The following is a 19,863-nucleotide window of genomic DNA, read 5'->3' as shown; positions in this document are numbered from 1 at the left end:
GAATAAGTAATTTTTAAAATATTAACTAAGTTTTCAAAAAGTAATTTTTTATTTAAATAAATGTATTTATACAATTGATACTAATTTACAATACCATATTGCATTGAAAGACCATACTACATTTTGCACTAGAAAATTGTAAAATAAACGTGTTTCATGTAATTAATGGGTTTCGTATGAGAGACATACGAAATTTTTTTTTTTTCGTTCTAATTTCCCTCACATGAAGGAATTGCGACATAAATGTAATATTTATGGGATTAGAGCAATTTCAAAAGTGTTTTAGGGTTCATTTTTTTTATATCACTACAACATTTTGGGTCTATGGCCACAGTTATTTTGGTCACGGTAAAAAATCGTGATCATAGACCCTCTATGATCACGGTTTTTTAAGGTGACCAAAAAAAAAGTTATGGTTACGGTTTTTTTTGAAAAGGGTGACCATAGAGTACCTATGGTCACGGTTTTTTAAAAAAAGGTGGCCTAAAAGGGTCTATAATCACGGTTTTGAGGGGTAACCTAAGGGTCTATAGTCACGGTTTTTTACAGTGACAAAAAAGGATCTATGGTCACGGTTTTTCAAAAAAGGGTGACTTAAAATGGTCTATGATCACGGTTTTGGGGGGTGGCCTAAAGGGGTCTATGGTCACGATTTTGGAGGTGGCTTAAAAGGGTCTATGGTCACGATTTTGGGGTGACCTAAAGGGGTCTATAGTCACGATTTTTTACAGTGACCAAAAAGGGGCTATGGTCACGGTTTTTCAAAAAAGGGTGACCTAAAAGGGTCTATAATCACGGTTTTGGGGGTGACCTAAAGGGGTCTATGGTGACGATTTTGGGGGTGGCCTAAAAGGATCTATGGTCACGATTTTGGGGGGTGGCCTAAAGGGGTCTATGGTCACGGTTTTGAAGGCTGGCCTAAAAAGGTCTATGGTCACGGTTTTGGGGTGACCTAAAGGGGTCTATGATCACGGTTTTTTACAGTGACCAAAAAGGGACTATGGTCACGGTTTTTCAAAAAATGGTGACATAAAAGGATCTATGGTCACAGTTTTAGGGGTTTGGGGATGGCCTAAAAGGGTCTATGGTCACAGTTTTGGGGGTGACCTAAAAGTGTCTATAGTCACGGTTCTTTACAGTGACCAAAAAGGTCTAAGGTCACGGTTTTGAGGGTGACCTAAAGGGGTCTATGGTCACAGTTTTTTACAGTGACCAAAAGGTGTCTATGGTCACGGTTTTTCAGAAAGGTGACCTAAAAGGGTCTATAATCATGGTTTTGAAAGATGAGCTAAAATTATGATCACGATTTTGGGGTGACCTAATTTTAAATTAATTAAGGTTCTTGTATATTTTTTATGATTTACTTTAAATATTAAAATTTTAAATTTATTTTTTATAAATAAAAAATTAAGTAAAATACTATTAATTTTAAATTAAAAATTAATTATATTATTTTAGATTAAGTAAAATATTATTAAATTTTATAAATAAAAAAATTAATTATATTATCTTATATTTTAATTTTTAAATTAAAATATTTAATTAAAAATCAATTAATAAATTAATAAATAATAATATTTTTAAAATAATTATAATAATTAAATTAAATTTTAAATTAATACCCTATCTCCTAATTTTATTAAAATTACACTATCTTAATTAACCCAAAAATCTCTAAATTAAAACTCTAACCCTAATTTTATTTTAACACACACCCACACTCTCTAACCCTAAACCCAGCCGCTGCCAATCTCCCCCCTCCTCTTCCCAAATACAACCCAGCAGCAGTAGCAGAAAGAAAAAAAGAAAGAAAGAAAGGAGAGAAGGGAGATAGCTCGGGAAACCGCCGCCGCCGCATCCATGTCGCACGCGAAAGAGCTGTCGAGCTCGATGGTGAAAGACGCGCGTTGAGAGAGGGAGGAGCCGCGCTGCTGCAGCCGTCCAGCCCGCCTTGCCATTGTCGTCACCGCCTCAAGCTCGTCACCGTTGCAAGCTCGTCGCGCTGTGTCACCGTCGCAAGCTTTGTCGCGCTGTGTCACCGTCGCAAGCTCATCTTCGTCTCTGTTAACTGCGCCACCTCTTCTCTGCTCTCTTCTCCAGTCGTCCTCTTCTTCTCTTCTCAGGTAAATAATTAATTATTATAATGAATTAATGTTCTGATTAGAGAATAGGGATTTTAATAATCAGAACTTCTGACTAGGGAAAAAGTGTTGATTTTGATTATTAAAACTTCTAATTAGGGATGTTGTTTTTGATTATCAAAACTTGTGAATATTAGGGCTGTTGATTATTGTTCTGTGTGGTATTTTTTCTGATTTTTTACTTGTTCTAATTAGTATTGGAACTTCAAATTATTACTTGTTTTTGTTTTTGATGTGTTCTTAATTTAGTTTATGCTAGATTGATGCCCAACAAAATTCATTCATAATAATAATTATTTACATGTTCATACCATCGATTGAGTTGTTACTCTTGAGTTGTTACCCATGATTGAGTTCATACCACCATGAACTGTTGATGGATTCTAACAAACAGCACAAAATAAGAACTATTGGTGAAACCACCAAAGATATTTGCCTCTTTATTGCCGGCATGAGACTTTATGCAGAATTTATTTGGCTAATTAGATCCTATATGTTTGAAGTGAAATCTAGTCTTTGTCAAAGATGTTATTTCCAATAACCTATATTTTATTTGGTTGTACGTATCTGGACATTAGAGGACTGATTTGTGTGTGTTCATAGTGTTAATAAAATGAGGACTGATTTGTACGTATCTGGACTGAAAATTACTATGTTGAAAGGGTTCTGTTTTAAGTTGGATGATAATTAATAACTGACCTACCAAGCTAGCTTAGGCTACATGATAATATGAAGAAAATTGTATATTATTAGAAGATTGTGTGCTGCATTTGTACCTTAGAACCTTTCCTTTATGGATCTTTCCAAAACTAAGCTATGCATTCCAGTTTGTTATTTGTGGATCAGAGTTGATTGGTGATTGTTTTGAGATTTGATTTTGAGAGATATTAAAGGGATTGAATTTCGAAACACTAAACTACTTGTTGAAAATCTGAGTTTTGAAATGAAACGGCAACTTTGAAAGTGAAACAGCAACTTAATAGAGATTGGAATGATATGAGACTAAAAGCTAAGCAAACTACAACAAGTATAGTTATTAATATTCAATTTTGAAGATTTCGCATAGTTGTAAAAACCGGATCGGACCGGTCGGTTCGACCGAAAAACTGGTGAACCGGATCCCTAACCGGTCCGGTTGAGTGATATGACCGGATAAGAAAGAGAACCGTTGAGAACTGGGTTGAACCGGCCAATTTTGATGAAAACCGGAAAACCGGTGGTTTCTGGTTAACCGGCCGGTTCGGAAGCCCTTTTTGTTTTAATTCATTTTCCAAAACGACGTCGTTTTGGTTTATATATATATATATATATATATATATATATATATATATATATATATATATATATATATATATATATATATATATAAAGAAATCGTATACGCACGGACCCCCCATTCCCCAAACTCCACTCCCAGCTTTCACTTTCCTCTTTTCTCCCAACCCTAATCCCCTAACCGCTAACCCTCTCTGCCACCACCTCACCTCACTCTGTCACAGTGTCACTCACCCAGCCACCACCGCCAGCCGCCCGCCGTCGTCTTCTTCATCTCACCGCCAGTCTGAACTCCGAATTCTGAAGGTGAAGGAACTAAGGAAGTAGGAACAGCCGAACAGGACAGACCCCGCGGCTGTCTCTCATCGCCGGCACCGTCGCCCTCGCCGTTGCCGCGCCGTCGCCCTCGCCGTTGCCGCGCTCTTCTGCTCTGTCAAACAGGTTAGCTCCAGTTCTCCTCTGTAGTCTGTTCTGCACTTCTTGCTGTTACAGTGTTATGACTTATGAATAATGTTGTTCATTTGTTCTGCACTTCTCCTCTGTTCTCCAGCAATCTTAAACTGCACTTCTCCTATGTTATTCTATTCTATGTTGAAAACTTAAAATTTCTGGGATGAATATGCTTGTTGAAAGCTTGAATCTATGAAATATGAATTATGTTATTTTGTTGATTTGTTCTGTGTTGAATATGCTTGTTGAAAATGTGAAAACTTGTTGTTTTGTTGATTTGTTCTGGGATGAATATGCTTGTTGACTAATGCTTGAAACCGAGGTGTTGAATATGCTTGTTGAATATGAATAATGTTAATCTAATGTTGTTCTGTTATGAATATGCTTGTGCTGTGAATATTTAAGATTGCTGTGAATAATGTAACTATTTAAGATTGCGGTGAAATTAACTATTTAAGCCTTTAAGGTTGATGTCTTGTTGAATAGGGAATAGGAATTAAGGAATTTAGGATTGCTATTTTATACTTTTGCTGTTTTGCTACTCCATAATCCATATTCTTTTAGAATGGCTTCTGCGAATATACCATCAGAAACACCATCTTCGCAAGAACAAGGATCAACTCCTGATGCATCATGTTTATCTTTGTATTAGTTATATTTAGACTTTGAAACTTAGTTGTTTTTAAAATATTGGTGAAGAACTAAAGATATGTATTTTGAATTTATTAAGTTTATGACTATTTTTAGTATTTTATATTTTTTATTTACGTGAAACTGGTTTTACCGGTTCAACCAGTGGTTTATCGGTTGAACTAATAAACCAGTGAATTAATAACCTGACCGGTTCGATCACTGGTTCGGTTCTTACAACTATGAGGTTTCGTATTAACTAGAAAATTAGTTATGATTTTTCAAAGTTGAATTATAAAATCTGATTTTCTGCATTACTTTTAAACGAAGTCAGAAACTTTGAAAAGCTATAACTAATTATATGTTGATCGGAATTGTATGAGATCAAGTCTGGATTAAACTTGGGAATATGTAGAGCTGGACTGGAAAATTTGAGGTCTTTTTGTTAAATACACAATTTATGGCAAATTTTTAAAGTTGAGTCGTCAAATCTGTCCTGCAGCAGAAGAGTTCAAACAGGGCAGCAACTTGTTTGTCTTTCTGCGACTTCTCCGAGCTGAGTTTTGGAGCGAAACCATTTTTGTTTTAAAATTTGATTAACTTGGTTTATTTCTCTAAAATTTCAGAATTTTAGGAGTTAAGGATTGGGAGTTGTGAATTTTTGAAAATTAGTGATCAAAGCTGGAAAGAATCAGTTTTCAGCAAGTTATGCATCAACTTCCAATGCTTGTAACTCTTATAATTGAGTAGCAATTGGGTTGCAACTAAGACACACTTATTGCCAGACAAGTTAGGAGTCTCCAAATCAAATTTTAGCCTAGTTGAGGTTTTGTAGTAAAAGTTGTACAAGTTCAAAGATACTAAGCTTGTTGGTGCAGTTCCTCTGGCTTTTCTTGCTTTGGGTCAATTGCTTGTGTCTTCATAGTTAACTAAAATTCTACTAGCTAGAAACTTAGACTTCATTTTTCTAGTCCCTGGTCTTAAATTTAAATTATCAGTAGGTGTTGGAAAAAAAATATAAATAAAAAATTATCTCTGCTGTTGAACAAGATAGCTAGCTTTGATTTCAAAATTTAGGAAAGATAATAAAGATGATGAAGCTTAGTAGATGTTATAATAAAAAGAAGAAAATAACATTTGAATGCTTGTATTAAAATAGCTTAGTAGAAGAGGTAAGAGTTAGAAAGACTATGTTCGAATGCTTGTATTACTTAGAATGCTTATGCTTATGTAATAATATCTACTAACACAAGTTGGTTTATAATGTAAGTGCTGAATATTCTGTTTCCTTTTTTAGCCTAATTATGTTGTTGTAAGGCATTATGATGCTTGCTCACATTGCTTTTTAGTTAAATGGTATCCATCAATTAAGATTTCAAGGTCTGATATATGCATGATGTTACCTATTAATTAACGAAAAAATTGAATGTTGATGCGATTTGTTTAATGTTTCTTTCTTATCCAAATTTTGTTTGTTTGTTTTGTTACATATATTGTAGGCATCAAGACTTTTTCTAAGAAATAGGCTCTGATATGAAAGTTGAAATGTCCAAGAAAACTCCAATTTTTGTTGTTATAGTTTAATTAGTTTTAATTTAGGTCTTTTGTGAAATTGTAGCAGTGTAGCACTAATTAGTTTTAATTTAGGTCTTTTGTTATTAGTTTAATTAGTTTTAACTTGTGCTCCATATTCATTACTCAACTGTACTGCATTATCAAAAATATTTTTGCTCTGTTCTAACATGTTTATTTCTTTTGCTACCAGGAACAGGAGGACATGATGTGAAGAAAATATGTTCTATACAAATATAAGATGGGATGAGTCTTATAATGATTTTGGTTATTTAAATGTATTATTTTGTTGTGTTCTTTATTTTTTGATAAGAGACTTTATCCAATATTACATGTAATGGATAAATTACACATTATTTTGATTAGTGTTGTAATGGATATCTAGTTTTTAATGAAACTTTTATGATTTAGATTTATTGAATTTCTCATTTTTAGATTTATTTTGTGATTATCATCATTTTGGGATGTGATTATGCTTTAAAAAAAATTAAATCTCATAAAACAAAATAGGCTATAGTCACCATTTAAAAATAGGGTGACCATAGATAAGCTATGGTCATGGTAAAAACTGTGACCATAGATAAGCTATGGTCACGGTGAAAACAGTGACCATAGATAAGGCTATGGTCACGGCGAAAAACTGTGACCATTGATAGGCTATGGTCACGGTTTTAAGGAGGGGGTGACCATAGATAAGCTATGGTCACAGTTTTAAGATAGGGTGATCATAGAAGCTTTGGTCACGGCGAAAAACCGTAACCATAGATAGGGCTATGGTCACGGTTTTAAGGAGGGGTGACTATAGAGGCTATGGTCACGGTGAAAACCATGGCCAAAGATAGGGCTATGGTCACGGTTTTGAGTGGGGTGACCATAGAGGCTATGGTCACGGCAAAAATCGTGACCATAGATAAGGCTATGGTCACGATTTTAAGGTGGGGTGACCATAGAGCTATGGTCACGACAAAAACCCTGACCATAGATAAGGCTATGGTCACGGTTTTAAGGAGAGGTGACCATAGAGTCACCGTGACCATAGATAAGGCTATGGTCACGATTTTTATGCGTGGCCATAGATTAGCCTATGATCACGGTGAAAAAACATGCCTAAAGTGTCAGAATTTGAAAATTGAAACCGTGACCATAGAAATCGTGACCATAGGTAAAAAAAATCGTGACCATAGACCTATGGCCACGAGAGAATAGGTCACGGTAAAAAACCGTGACCATAGGTCCAAAACCGTGACCATAGATCTATGGTCACCCTTTTTACCCTTTTTACCGTGACCATAGACCTTTTTTTTGTAGTGATGGATTTTGTTAGTGAGATATACACTGAAATGAGCTAAAGAGGTGTAATTACAAATGGGTGGAGTGCGCAAAGGGAGCATGCCAAATATGTAATCTTCATATTGGGCAACAAACAGGTAAGGGTGGCAATGTGCACCCTACCCACGGGTACCCAACCTGATCTGCAACGGGTAGGGTAGGGTGGGGTAGGATTCTTATGCGGGTTGGGTAGGGTGCGGGTTGAGTCTCAACCCTACCTGACCAACTGGCACCCTATATATGTATATGTAAGATAATTATATAAAAGTATATTTCAAGTGGATATTGAACTAAAGACCTCTCATTAAATGTAAAAGATCCTTAGTCACTAAAGAAGATCATTAATTGATAATTTAATATTTTTTTACATAAAAGTCAGTTCTATTTTAAATTATGAGTAATGCTAGGTAGCCAAACAATAGTGTATAATGTAGAGATAGTACAAAATAAATGCCATTCTCATGATAAGCGAGTGGAGTACATCTGCTTATTAATTACCCACTTATCACTCAACCTTCTTCCGCATGCCTAGGATAATTAATTTCATTCTCAAAATCCATTTCAGTTTCTTCTAAATCAAATCCCTAACATTTCTCATTTACATTTATATCTATTAAAATGTAATTTCTGTCTAGTAGATTAACATCCAAAAACACTATCACATTAACCCGACTGAAAGATCAAACCTTTTCCCCCAATTTTATTTGAACCATAAGCCCACAATAGAGAAGAACGAAAAGACACAGAGAGAGGGAAACCTGACAGCTTCGTCATCGGAGAATCGTATAGCCTTGTCTCCTACTCCTACAGGTATATTATCTAGTTTCATGTTTTGATTATTGGCATATTAGGACTTCATTATCAGTTGTTGCATGTGTTTTAGTCTTTTGATGATGGTAATTAATTATAGTAGGAGTACATAAGGAGTACTTAAGGTTAGCCACAAAATATTTTTTTTAGTTTTCTGTTTTTAGTCTTTCAACAAAAAAAATCATTCTAGTTACACATGCAATAGAGATGTTATTCCTTCGTATTTTTTTAGTGTGAATTACTTTATCTTTATAAAAGGTTTAATTAAAATTTTGCATAGATTAGTACACATTCCTACACAATTGGTGTCTGCTAAGAACTAAACATACATATTAACTTGTTAAATAATAATGGTATATAGTTAAACAAATTAATTCACAAAATTTTGATTAGTTACTTGAGTGAAATGATTATGAGAATGATGGATACATAGTAAATAATCATGATTTTGGTATTAAAATAATTAGATTAATGTGGTTATCACAACAATCACAATAGGAATAGAGAATGAAATATGAGGGAAGACCATAATTATTGATAACAAAGCACTATAGTAGTCTATTATTGGTGACCAGATTAGTGTTTTTTAGTTTGGTGAATTTGGGACCATTAACATGCATCTTTTTATTTGTTTATTTTTTTCTTGTGTTAAATATCGAAAAGAAAACTAACTGCAGTTTCTGAAATTGACCACGTTAGCTTCTCTTCTCCTGTTGACCTCCGATTCACTAACCTTCTCATGGTGAAAATTATGATGATGATGATGATAATTTCATATTCAATTTCTTGATATCCTACTTTTGTTCAAGTTTATTTGCAAGTAAAGTTGTTAGTCCAAGTGAATATCGAATTTGAAATTTTTTAGAGATTAATAGTAAACTCTCAAAAAGTTGGACATGTAAATGGTAGTGTGGGGGACTATTGTGATATTGTCATGCTAGAGTAAGAAACGTTTCAATTATGGATATTATATTAAGTAAAGATGTTATTATAGCTATGCTATTAATAAATATGTTGGGATGTTATGCTTAATTTAAGTGGGTTATTTAAGTATATATCATAATTGCTCGTGAACAGTGTTCAAAAAATAAGAGGTAGGAATGGCTCGTACCAAGAGCAAAAAAGAGACACATAAGAGTAACACTCTCGAAAGAGGATGGAAACACAAGGGATAATCCCCCTTAAATCAGCAGCGTCACACTCAAGCTCTTTTTGCTCCTTATCTATAAGACAGTTTTGGTATTGGCAAACAAATTACAACAAAGAGCTCTTACTGTTTAAATATTTATCAAAAACTATATGCATGCTCTCACTACGCTGTGTGATCCTCATGTTAGTCTAGAATTCGTCCTTAAAAAATACTGACACACACATGTGTCGGTCAGCAAACATATCTGTCAATGAATAAAGAAAATAAAAAATGCAAAAAAATAGCTTAAGTTAACCCATAAGTGCAACATCCATATTGAATATAAAGTAATATCTACAAAGAAGTCAAACACACGCAACAATAAACCGGGAGTCTATACTATCATTTAGCCACCTAGAATTGTAGAGGTCATACTCTTCAATAAAATCGTGCCAATCTCTCTCAAATGAGTTCTTAGATTTAGATTCAAACACAATCCTCTTCATGCATGTATTGAGCTGATTGAAACGACGATAACTTATCAACTTGTGTGATATCTTCTTTAGGATATGCCATATGCACCATCTATGGCGTGTGTTTGGTAAGATGGTCTCTAATGCAGAACGCATCTGCAGGCATTAATCTGTTATAACACATACGGGGGCCTTTTCCATGCACTTCACCCAAGTCCGAAAAAGCCATTGGAATGCACAAATCTCCTCATTTTGTAATAATGCGCACCCAAAAGTGTAGACATCCCATGGTGGTTGACACCTATGAAAAACCCAAACGGCATGTCGTACCTAAACAATGAAAATATAAAAACATATAACGTAGGTGTAAAATCCAAATGCCTTAGTTGAAAAAAAAAATATAATTAAGTCGAACAAAAAAAATAATAATTTGTACCTATTAGTCTTGTAAGTAGTGTCAAATGTCATGACATCACCGAAATATTCCCATGCAGCTCTATACCGAGCATCAGCCCAAAATATATTTCTAAGTATATGGTTTTCGTCTACATCTATTTCAAAGAAAAATTCGGATTGAGCTCTTCTTCCGTGAAAAGTGCTTAAGTAACTCTTTTGGATCCGTCTCATCCCCAGAAATGTATAAGTAACGACTAATGTAATTTCTAACATCCTTCTCTGTAAAGGTAAGGTTGGCAAGGCCACCGACGTCATTGGCTAGTGCCTAGTATGTCTTACTCGGTCTAATGCTAACTTGGTTGTTTTGCTGTATCAGGTCCTTCACATGCATACTTAGCTGACGATTTGCTGAGAACATTCCAGATAGCTTCAGATTAAGCGGGTGTAAGTGGGATACCTTTACTCGAGAAATCCTCCACTGCCCTATCATCTTGTCTAATGCTACATAGCAACAGGCTTTGTAGTTTATTGAGGCTACTATTTTTCTTCTCTTGGGTGCTTTTACACGGGATGTGTGGTATCCATCTTTATTACAATGAAAAGCCTGATTAACAATCACTTTCTGACCATTTTTAGTCTCCTAGCCGGTGGTTCTTATTTTGACGACAAAACCAGTCCTTATCGCATATCAGTAATAATATACACGCACATATTCTATTGTGCCGAAGCACATTTCCTCCTCGGGCTTTAGCTCCTCGTCACCAATAGCTTGGTTTATGACCTGAAAAAAAAAAAAGAAAAAAAACAAATAAAACTCAACCTAATAGTTAACTATACAAAAGTGACAAATTTCACTGTCGAGTATAATAAATAAAACACATTACTGTAATTTTAGGTGCAAATTTCGTGCTATTATGGATGGTTACGTAGATGTTAACTTCGTGTAATTATGGATGTTATTCATATGAACTTATTGATTGCATAAAGCATGAACTTTACGAATGTTATGCATATAACTAAAATGCTAAAATTGGCAGTTCACTAAATAGTAAAGTATAAGTATAAATGCAATAAAAAAATATACAAAAAAATAAACCGGGTTATTATCATACCTCATCAGAGCTAGTGTAGTTTTTTGTATTCTCGGAAATTGGTTGACTGACAACAACCTCGTCGGGTGAATCTGTCTGTTGTTCAAATTCTTCAGCAACTTCTTTCATAGGTACCGTATTAAGGTCGAATTCCAATGCCATACTATTTTCAATGATAAAAGTGACTTCTTGTAAAATTTCTTTGCTTATACACTATTGTGGATACAAGAGTATTAGAGTTTTGATTTTTGAATGAACATAATTGAATTAACGGAAGGTATATATTAGGGTAGTTTTCATGTTTTATATCTCGATTGGATGATGATAAATGCCTTAATGGAAACAAAGAATCAATTACAATTAACTCATTTAATACATATTATAATTACCATTTATTATTATTATTATTATTATTATTATTATTATTATTATTATTATTATTATTATTATTATTATTATTATTTATTGTATTCTTAAATATAAAAATCAAGTTATAAAGGGAATATTAAGTATTGATTACAAGAATGCTTAACAGTAAGGGATATGATATTATAATTAATATCATTAATAAGTAGAGTTGATAAGAATATGATAAGTGAAATGATAAGAGAGTGTGATTAAAAATAAAATTTTTATTAAGTGATATAAATGAAGTAAATTATGAAAAATTTTGGCTGAAATTTTTTTGTTACCAAACTTTTTCCTTAAATTATCATGAAGTTATATAATAATTTTGTATCTTTTTTGTAACCTACAGGTAGGATCGGGTATCCGCGGGTTAAGAACAGATAGGATTAGGGTTGGGATATTCTCAACCCGCGAGTAAGGTAGGGTTGAGTTTATATAAAATTCTCAACTCGCGGGTAGGGTTAGGGTTGGCTCCAAACTCTACCCTACCCTACCCATTGTCACCCCTATACATAGGCCATGTGTTGCCACATTCAAACGCTAATTGAATGTCATTTCAACACATGACTTGTATGTTGAGTGCTCCCTGATTTATCCAAAAATTCTATTTATAAACACGAAACTTGTTACTATTTTACTTCATTGTGAAGAGAGTTATTTTAGTGTATTAGTAGTTCTAAAAGGTATCGCAAATATATTAGTGTATTACAATTGTGAGATTATACAAAATACACATGAAGGTATAAGCTTTGCATATGAGAAGCCGTGTTTATTTGTGATTCAGGCACTGTGACATTTTCAGAGGTACAATACAGTCTCTGTCAAAATATAGATAGTGATATCCTAGAGAGGATGAGTAATATTCTATACAGAAATCTTGTTATCATATTTGGCGGTATAATACAATTTGATATTATGCCCATCATTGACGAAGTAAGTATACAAAATGTTTCATATTCACTAGGAAACTCAGGTGCAACAGCCAAATATTAAGTTGTATGTTAAATTTGAATATATAGCTGCGGATGGGATTCAACATGACTCAGTCATGAAAGATGGTAGAGCTGAGTGTATGAAAGAATGAACAGTGATAGCGAAGACGACTTCAAAGCTAACTACGAGGTCAGTGACGAGAATAAGGACAATGACGGGGGAGGTGAGCCAGTCATGAAAAATATAGTGGTTCCACCCCAGTCAATCAACTTTTCGATGTTCTACATTTTATGCGTAGCTTGAATGTTGACGCTATACATGCACCGAGATTTTCTTGATATGAGAACATAGGTATATGAGGAGTGAGTAATATATTTTTCTTAATTTATATTTTGGATGGATTAATGAGTGACAATTTATTTTTTCTGTAGGTGGTATTGTTCTTGAGGACTGGGAGTTCAAGATCGAAATAGAATGTGGTTTTAGATAGTCGGTTGTCGCAACAATTAGGAGCTATACTATCTCTAGAGGAGTCAATCACACTATGTATGAGTACAAGCTATAAACATTCTATGCAAAATACAAGATGTATGGTCGTGGGTACGATTGGCTTATCTAAGCCAGTTTGATTCTAAGAAAAGGTTATTGGGAGATACAGAGATACAACAAGAGGCACAATGCACCATGGGAATGATTTCACATGATTATTCTAAGTTGGACTCAGACACGGTTGTGGAGGCTAAAGGCCATTGGTTGAAATCGACCTATCTCTGAAGGTGAAATTTATAATTGTAGGAGTCTAGTCCAGGTTCAACTATACCATTAGTTACCGAAAAGGCTTAGTTGACGAAGTAGAAGTCGGTCAGAAAAAAATCTTTGGTGGTTGAAAAAAAAATCTTACCAAAATTGGTCATTGTAGTGCACAGTAATAGTTCAAAAGATGTCTGACTCAATTGTCCAAATAAAAATATAACATCTATATAACAGGAGTAAAGAAGTGGACAATGTCAGGATAATTCACCAGACTGTGGGATTGGGAGGATGGTGAGTAAATAGAATTGTAGATCAGACTTTGGTGTAATGGAGGTGGTGGTGGTAGGTGAGGTTTGTAAATAGGACTGTGATGACTATGGTGACTGTAGTGTGATGGTTCTGGTTGTTATGATGTGTCGTAAATGGGATTATGATAGTTGTGGTGTCTATAATGACTGTGGTGTGATAGTTCTATTTATTATGGTTGCTATGGTGAATATTATTGCTAATATGAGAAAATTTAGTGTTCTGGTTGTTATTATTGTGGTAGATTTGTTGGTTAGAAGAAAACATTTGATATTCTAGTTATTGTCGTTGTTGTTTTAGTAGATATTATTGATCATAAGAAAAAAATTGTTGCTGGGTGAGTATAGTTGGAACATTAATTAATGATGTTAATAAATACAGCCAATTTAGTTAAAATAATATAATATTATGATAAAAATTATCCCAGAAAATAACAGAACTATATTTTTTAATATTTTTAAAAAATAATTAATAATTAAAATTTTCTAATTATTTATTATTTTTAATATTCATAAATCATAATAAATTAAAGAATATAATTATTCTTTCTTAATTATAATATTTACAGAATATTTATAACATTAATATTAATTAGTGTTCACAAAAAAATACTATAAATTACACATTAACTATATACATATAACTCATGACTACTTAAAATGAATAAAATAATTATAAATATTAACACTAAAAATAATATTAACCAAAGAATGAACCCTAAACAAGAAAAAATAATAAATTTATATAATTCGGATGATCCAAATAATTAATAATATGCTTCGTTTTTTATGTATAATCACATATCATTTTTTAATGAATAAATTAATAATAATCACTTTAAATTTTAAAAAATATCACATTTAACCTCTTTTGTTTTTTGAAACTCTCAACACTTTTCCACCCTTCTTTATGTACCCAAAATTCTTTTTCAAATTGCTCTGAATGAATGCAACGTTGAAAAAGTAAGGAGTGCCAATTTAAAGAGTCAAACCTTACGTCTTCTGTTTCTCATGCACGGGTCCTATCTCTTGCATGTATATAGTAATAGCACGCGGCTCGCATGTTGTTAGTATATAATTGGCGTGTTGAAAATGCTGGTCATAACTAGTCTTAAAGTACCTAAATTATGCATCCTGTGTGTTGCGCAAAGGACACCACACCATCTGGACGAGATCAGTACACCACCTGCATGCTGTATCAGAATTTTTATCTGCAACTCTAAACGTCCACAATACTCCAAAATATTCCAAATGTCAATATTCTGCAAATATACCACTTACTTTTTTATATAAAATAATTTTTGGTGTTTTAGAATATTACTTTTGATACTTTTAAAAAGTAAATTGATTTAAAATTAAAATTTATATTAAAATTGATAGATGAAATAAAATTATTCTCACCTTAATGAAACAATATCACTCTAATAAATAATCCATAAAATTTTATAATTAATATAATTTTTTTGATAAAATAATTAAAAATACTATAAAATTTTAATTAAAAATTAAAATCAACATTGGAATAGCAAGTTCTATTTATTACTTTCAGTTAATATTATAATATATAATCTTATAAATATCAATATATTATTTTATAAGATCTAAAATAAAATTAAATTTAACACTAATATTAAAGGCGCTCTTAAAATCTGCATGGAGGACATGTGATTGTGTGAAACTCAAAATACTAGAAGTTACAAAATTCATATGCTATTTGATGAGAAAGGGGGAATGAAAGGGTTTTATTTCTTCAAAATTGGAACCTAAGAGAAGTGAAATAGAGAGAACTAGTGTATGTGCCCAAAAGATGTATAGAAAATATTTAAATTTTTATTTATATTTAAAATATTTTAAGTGAAAAATATTTTTTAGTATATTTAACTTTAAATTAAGTTTAATTTATTATTTTTTATTCATGTAAATACTAAGCAAAAGTACATAATAAAAATTTTATAAAATAATTAGATTAATTAAAGAAAAAGACATAGTATGAAATAAATCAATGTCTTAATTTCTATGAGAAAATGTGCGTATATTTTTTTTTTTTCTGTGAACAATCAAAACTTTAGTCTATGTCTCCAAAATTAATCATTGCATATCCATAGGCTGTATCTTTATTCATGTATTGAAGTATTCGATCTAACTTTAAATTTCTAAACTTTATGTCCAGATATTGTCTTGAGATTTTTAGTAAAATTATACCTACAAAAAAAATTAAAAAAATAAAAGAACAAAAGAATGTAAATAAAAAATTTAGAAAAACCATATTTAACAATATATTAAACTTATGATTAAAATATAACCTAGAGGTCATAACAATTATTAAGAAAGATACAAGCCTCACATATAAAAATTTACAATCATGTAATATACTAAGAGAGTATATATATAGTGTAGGATTGATCCACTTTGAATTAGGAATAGAAATATTCAATCAATACTAAATTAATTTAATTATCTATTTTTAAAATAAATATTCTAATTATACCTGATTGATTTGTAAAACTAAAAATCTACAATAGTTTTTAAATTAATAATTTCCTTGTTTATATATATATATTAATTGTTTAATTAATATTTTTCATATTTTCAATATATATTTATTTTTTTAAATAATTCTAAATATTTCTTTATTTATTTATACGTATATATTAATTGTACGTAAATATATTTAAGTCATATATATTAATTATTTTTTATTATGATTATTTCTTTATATTATATATTCTTATATTTCAATGATTTTTTATTTTTTATTATTAATATCATTATACGTGTAATTTTCATAATTTACGGTAATCTTTGTTAATCACAGTAATCTTTATAAATCACTACTAAAGACATGAACTTGTATGCTAATTAATTATGTCAACTAAAAAAAATTAGATTAATTAATTATCATTTTAAAAATTTATAATAAAAAAATAATTTTAATTATGTATATTAATGAATAATCTAACTAATATATAATAATGTATTCATGCAAATTGTTGTATAATAGGAATAATAATAATTGTCGATAGTATTATGATTATGTAATAGTATTAATTATAATTGTACATTTATTTAATAATAGTAATGATGATGATGATGATGATAGGATTGATTTGTTTTAAAATAAAAATCAAAATTTTAATAATGTTGAACTAATTTTGTAAATATTAATTACAGTCATTAATTATAGCTATTAACTTCTTTTATACCTATGATTATTTCTTTGTCTGTAATGCTAAAGAGAAAAAAAATAGTCAAAACTTGTTTTATTTAATATTTATTAATTGTTACAACAATTAATAAATACCAAATAAAATAATTTCTTGTTTTTTGACTATTTTTTTGTTACCAACTATTTTTGTTTATATATATATATATATATATATATATATATTATTGGACAACTAAATTTTACCTTGATAATCCTCTTCATTATAGATTAATAAATTTTTTAGTGTACATAAAGTAGATTCTCTAAATATATTTATTTTGTTTAAATAATTCTTAATTTTTTTATATGTATAGATATATATTAATTGTACGTAAAAATATTTAAGTCACGTATTATTATATGTTTATGATTATATATATATATATATATATATATATATATATATATATATATATATATATATATATATATATATTAGGCTATAATTATTCAATGATATATTTTTTTATTAATATTATCATACGCATAAATTTATAATCTTCATAAATTACTATTAAAGATATGACTTGTATGCTAATTGATTGTGTCTAATAAAAAATTATACTAATTAATTATCACTTTGAATAATAAAATAAATAATTTTAATTATGTATGATTAGTAAATAATCTAATTAATATACAATAATTTCTTTTTAATAATGTCTTCAGACAAATAATAATATCATAGGAAAAATAATTATTATTATAAAAAATATTATAATTGTAAAAGGTATCAAAGACTAGTGTAAAGGTGTGTGAAATAAAGTAATTAAAGTATAGAAAGAGTCATAAAAAAAGTATCAGAGAGTACAAAAGAGTATACTGAGAAGAGAAAGAATGATGGATTATTAGAAGTGGTAAATCATTACAATAATATGAGGTGAGAGTGGTTATTTGTACTTTAGCAACATATAACAAACTAAAGGCCAGTTCAGCAAATCCTAACTACCTTGCCAACTCATCTAATAGATTCACTAACAACTCTTAACAACTCCTAACATCCTCCCTTAATCCATAAGATGCTACTGCTCTCAACCCTTAACATCCTCCCTTAACCACATGGCTCCTTCCTTAGACTAAAGAGAGGGGTAGCTACTGCAACCTTGAGCTTCAGTCTAAAGTTGAGGAAGGGTGCTTGGGAGAGTGGTTTAGTCAGGATGTCTATCATCTGGTCCTACGATGGGATATGAACTACATATGCTTGTTGTTGTACAACTCGATTGCAGATAAAGTGCAAATCGATCTCGAAGTATTTGGACCGATTGTGCAAAATCGGATTCTTTGTCATCAACACGGTACTCTAATTGTCGTAGAACAGTGTTGGTGGTGACCCTGAAGGTAAGTGCATTTCATGGAGTAGTTTTTGGAGTCAAATGGTGTCCGTCATAGCATTTGGCAGTGCTCTAAATTTGGCTTTTATACTAGATCTGGACACGGTGGCTTGTTTTTGACTAGCCCATACAATTAGGTTGGTGCCAAGAAAAATACAGTACCCTGAGAAAAAGCTTCTATCATCAGCATAAATGGCCTAATCGGAATCACTAAACGCTAGTATCCTTAAACTATCACTTTAAGAATGTGAGGCCCGAATTTAAGTGTCCTTTCCAAATAGCGAAGGATCCACTTGACAGCTTTCCAATATTGGTCAGTCAGGGAATGCATGTACTGTGCAACTTTGTCTACTGCGTATGTTATTTCTGGCCTAGTAATGGAGGTATACTAGAGCCCACCTACCACAGACCTATAGAGATTAGGGTAGCCAAAAGGTGAACATGATGCAATAGTGAGCTTGGGGGTGCTGAGCATTGGTGTTAGAATAGGCTTTGCAGCGCTCATGTTTGCTCTTTCTCTTGCAAATATTTTATGTACTTGGTCTGAGGAATGTCATTGAATTATTAGAGTTGCAAACCACTTCAACCCCCCCCCCCCCAAAAAAGAAAAACTTATTTCACCAAGGTCTTTGAACTTAACACAGCATTCAACTTCTTAACGAGAGTCTCGATTTCATATGGATTTGTGCCAATGATAAGGATATCATCGACATAAGCAAGGAGATAGGTGGTAGACTAATGGCAGTGTCTCACAAACAAGCACGGATCAGAGGTTGTGCTACGAAACCTAAAGCTTTAAAGTGTACTGCTCAGTTTGAGGAACCACGCTCGCAGAGCTTGCTTCAGCCCATAGAAGACCTTTTCTAGTTTGAATACAAGTCTAGCGCCAAATTCATACCCTTTCAGGCTGCACCATGTAGACTTTTTCATGCAGATCCCTATTTAGGAATGCATTATTAAAGTCAAACTGCCTGACTTTCCAGTCCCGTGTCATTACAATAAATAGTACCGTTCTTACTGTGTTAAATTTTGCAACTGGGCTAAACACCTGGTCATAGTCCAAACCCTCTCTCTAGTGGAAGCCCTTGGCCACTAGTCTAGCCTTGTGTTTCTGCATCTTGCTATTAGGTTGCCGCTTAATACGGAAGACCCGTCTGCATCCAATGGATTCCATGCCTTCTGTCTCAGGGACCAGCCTCCAAGTTTGATTTTTCCATGAGCACTTCAAATTCTTCATTCATGGCTACCTTCCAGTGAGGTGACCTTAGTTCTTGGGCAACCGTGGCTGGTTTTATCTCAGTCAGATCTGACTCTGTACTATGCAGTTGAGACTAGAGCACTTGCGATTTATAGATTACTGCACGCGCCCTAATAATCATGGGATGAACACGAGCACTGGCCTTGGAAGGTTGTTCATGATTTTCAATTAACCCTACATTATCATAAGAGGGAAATAGAGTAGTAGGTGAACACAGATATGTATTATCAGATAATGAATAAGGAATGACATTAGTAGTGTTGGCAATAAACCCTAATACTTGGTTAAATGGAAAAGAAGAGGGCTTAGAGGAGTGACATGGGTTTGGTCTCAAAGTAAGGACGTCAGTGGTGGAGGGTGGAGATTGTGGTGTG

The sequence above is a fragment of the Arachis hypogaea genome, chromosome 15 (genome assembly GCF_003086295.3).
Source record: "Arachis hypogaea cultivar Tifrunner chromosome 15, arahy.Tifrunner.gnm2.J5K5, whole genome shotgun sequence".
Lineage (NCBI taxonomy): Eukaryota > Viridiplantae > Streptophyta > Magnoliopsida > Fabales > Fabaceae > Arachis > Arachis hypogaea.
The sequence above is the reverse complement of the archived record's forward strand: the minus strand, read 5'-3'. Positions refer to the sequence as shown.